Consider the following 4,278-nt stretch of genomic DNA (forward strand, 5'->3'; position numbering starts at 1 on the left):
CCAAGTGCAAACCAGGAATTTTCTAATTCTGTTTCTTTTTATAATCCATTGGGCAGCACCTTGGCATTAAATGTTCAGTTCCAACATTTGGGTGCAACCAGCCTCAACGTGAAAACCATTCACACTAAGCATTCGTCGTTTCAACTGAGGTTTCTAACAAACTAATGTTCAGCTTGGAAATATGTAATACTAAACCATTAGTGAAATGAAGGCACGTAAGGAGTCTTTCCTTGTTGCCAGTTAGAAACAATGTGTAAAATATGCAACATGATTATGGAAAGTGAAAATGTCTTCGCTCTTCGGCTTGCCACCTGTAAATTGCGTATGTGCTGCCTGAAAATGTCATGCTGGCTCCACGTCTGCTGAGGGGGAAACACAAAGCCTCTGGAAGAACAAAAAGAGTTAATGTGTGGGGGAAAAAATATCTTCCCTTTATAAGTATTTTAACCTGCAGCCAGGTATTCTGTTCTTTTACAGTGTGTGGTAACAAGAGTACAATAATGCAGTATTGCTATTTCTCTATTATGCCAAAACTAGTTATTTATGCATATATATAGTATTTGATGTCCATCATCATTTCTTTTGTAAAAATATATAAATATATATATATAAAGTTTTTGTTGGGGGAGGGAGGGGCAGTTGGGCTTTTTATTTTTCCTTTTATACATTGTGCATTTCTGGTCCTTAGAACTGTCGTGTGCAACTCCGGTACAGAGAAAACGACATTTCGTAATTTATATGAGGCTTCGTTTCCCACTGTCTTCTTCACCCCTAAGTTATATCATATAAAGTTTGCACAGAATTTGTAACTACTAAAAAATTATTTTGAGATTCTTTACACTCCACCAGTCCTAAGTAAATGTAAAAAAAAAAAAGTGCCCCCATTCTTTTATTTTTTTTCTTTTTACAAATTCTTATATTATTAAAGATTAGGGCAGCTGTGAAGAAGTGGTCAGATTGTTGACATTTGCCTCAGTTACTAAAAAGGGAACTTGAATATGTTATTTTTCTTATAATTATCCTTTGTAAAATATATTTTAGGAATCCCTTCTATTGCTTGGTTCATATGTGTTTTATTTGCTTGTTATTTGGAGGGGGGTGTTTGGTTTTTGTCCCTCTTCCATGCAAACACTACAAAATTGTTCAAGTGGCTGTGCAGAGATAAGGCAGCTGCTGCATTAATTACGTATGGTCTATCCATAGCCTGAAATGTCTGTATTTTAGACTGCTCGTTTAAATGCCCAAAGGAGGAACGGCACTTTGCACAGCATCACTCCCAAGCATCTGCCTTAGATGGATTAGGTACCCTCTTTTCAAATGAACTTGTAGTATCAAATACTTTTCACTCGGCTCAAATGTTTGCGAGGACCTGCAGTTTCATGATGGCCGTCTTTCCCTAAAATCGAACACAAGCTTGTTTTTTGTTCCACTGCTACTTTCCATTCTTTTTTTTCTTTTTTTTTTATTTCTTTTTTTTATAACCTGGTATCTTTTGGGATTTATTCACTAAAGTAGCGTTTAACAGGAGAGGTGTATTTCAACTCCCACAATTCACTATGCATTTTATAAAGGGCTATCCCAGGCAATTTTCTCTGCAAGAAGGACTGAGCTGTAATGTATTATTCAGTCAGGAGACTTATTTTAATCATGATTGAAATATGTCTTTTACATGGCTCCTTTATATTGTAAAGTGAAGTCCGCGAGATAAAACTGCAGCTCTCCTGCCAACTCCTTCTTTCGTGAATAAATCCCTTAACCGGAGGTAACTGTGACTTGAAATGGTGCAGATTAATGCTGGTGTTTAAACTCTACATCGCTTCACAGCAGAGTACATTTTCCTGAATTGTAATGTTATCAAGTCCTTCATTAACAAAACAAACCAAATGTGGGTCACTTGAAAGCATGAAAGGTAAAATTTGAGAAAAGAGCAGGAGTTTGCAGTGAGCAGCCTGGCTGATTCCTTATAACTCTATAATCTGCACTTCTCTAAAGGGCATCATCGGTCTCCACGGTTAAAACAAGACAAGCTGCTACAAGTCCAAGGTAATTGAGTGGGTGAAACTAGATCGCTGCCAGTTAACGGGAGGCCACCCTCAGATTTCTTCTGTTATTTTTGCAGTGGTGCATTAGACAGATGCCTTTTCATCAGGTGCCCTTAACCGTTCGAGTGCCAAGACTAGGTGTGCAGGACATGGCTAAGGAATGCCATGGACTGTCTTGGTTCTCAGGCAGCAAAAGTAAAACTCCCCAAGCTTTTGGGGCAGCCTTGAAAGAGAAGAAAATACTAATTCAACACTTAAAGTAATATACACACACACTGGATATAAAAATGTCTCAAACACAGTCGCAAAGCCGTGCAGCTACCAGGTTTCTGCTGATTGTTCCACTTTTACCATTTCACAAAGGAGGGCCCTTTTATAAATCCCACCTGGATCTCGCCATTCAGCTCTTGGTGACATTAGTGTCCATGTGTCTGTGGTACAGTGGCACTTCGTCTTATACAGATCTACAGTGTAATAATATACCAGGCAGGATTTTGTTTGCTGTGGGTTTGGAAAGAGAACGTTCTTAATGTTGCAGATTTCTAAATTTCTAAATGTCATTTTGTGAATGTTTCTTCATAGAGAAAATGTACACAAAATAAGTGAATCTTGTCACTCTGTGTGTGTGTGTGTGTGTGTGTGTGTATGTGTACATATATGCGTGTGAGAGGAGGCATTATTTGTAATAGTATTGCTTGTAGACTTATACTGTATATACCCATGCTATCACAAAACTCTGGCCCAGCAGCGCATGTTCTCTGGATCTGTTATATGAGCACAGGTGGAGCAGTCGGGGTCGGCCATTTGGGCTCATATAATTGTAATGATCTTGGCAGATACACACATTGAAGATACAGTTGTAATAAACGCCAAAGTCCGATTGGCTTCTGTTTAATGACAGCTGGTCAGATGACACTAAAATCAGATACCGATCAGCCCTATAATGTTTATATTGTTTGAAATCCCCTATGTATTATCCTATATATACTGAAACAATTATTCTTTAATTATGAGAGCCGAGTTTAGGGGTAGTTAATCCATGTGTAAATTAAGAGGGGAAAAAAGGTATATTTTCATATATAAATATAATATATTTTTTGTACCTGCTCCAAAATTCTTTATAATGTAATTCATCCTCTCGCGCAACCCAATACATTTCTTTTAAAGCAGAAAACTATTTTGTTTCACCTCGGAAAACCCAAACGCATTATTCAGATTACCCAATAACAGCAGTACTTTTTTTTTTTTTTTTTGCTTTGTTTAGTCCCAAACAGTCTTGTTTTCAAAATTTCAAGGCCACTGCTCGTTCTGCCAGGAGGAAGTGTCGGACAAAAGAGTTTTAAGAATGGGACGCTGCGCTTTCTAAAATTACAAGCTGTACAAATGAGGGAAATATGGCAGTTCTTGCCTAGAAGCAAGATCGCTTTTCCGTGATCACCTGCAAGGTCCTTCTGTACATCTTGGTAACTGTGTCTGACCAATGCTTCAGTCAAGTGTTTTGTTCCTTCACAGTTTGCCAGCGATATGTAAAGCATTGTGATTACCAATGCACATATCCCAACCGGGTAACCAACTGTTTTAAGGAAACCTTGTATACTACAGATAAAACCCTTCTGCTGGATTTTTGGGTGCAAAGATATTTTTGATATAAAGATGTCTTAATGCCAAGAGTTGTGAATATAATCTGAGTTATAGATGAGCTGAAATGGTTCTTCTCACTAATTAAACAATGCATTGTGAAGGACCCAAGGACGTTTGGGAATAAGTTGCCCTACATAATGCATAGTTGACGTGAAATTCAAAAACTCCAACCAATCATATTACGCATTGTGTAGAACCCAACTTGGCCTTTCCTGCATAAGGAACTGTGGCCCTTCATGTAAATATATGTAATGTAGCTTATCTGCTCCCAGCTCTGGGATCTCTTGTAAGTACCACGTTCCAACGGAAATGCTTTCAAAAAGGCATTTGCGATGTCATCCTTCTAAAACGCCTTTAAATTGTAGCTCCCCGTTAAAGAAACATTCATGCTATTTCCCCAAAAATCAAATTCTAAACCCTAATATGTAACTTCTAATGTGATAAAATAAATGGTCAGAGATGAAGTACTTTGGGACAACAGTTAGTCTACGTTAAAGGCACGCTCTCCAAGCCAGGTTTGTGTGCTGTCTGTAATATGGGACTTTATGCCCCATCCACAGATATATACTAAAGTAACTGATGGGGTTGTGTGATG

The sequence above is a fragment of the Sceloporus occidentalis genome, unplaced genomic scaffold, assembly GCF_023333645.1.
Source record: "Sceloporus occidentalis isolate IW3139 unplaced genomic scaffold, rSceOcc1.0.p SCAF_15, whole genome shotgun sequence".
Taxonomy (NCBI): Eukaryota; Metazoa; Chordata; class Lepidosauria; order Squamata; family Phrynosomatidae; genus Sceloporus; species Sceloporus occidentalis.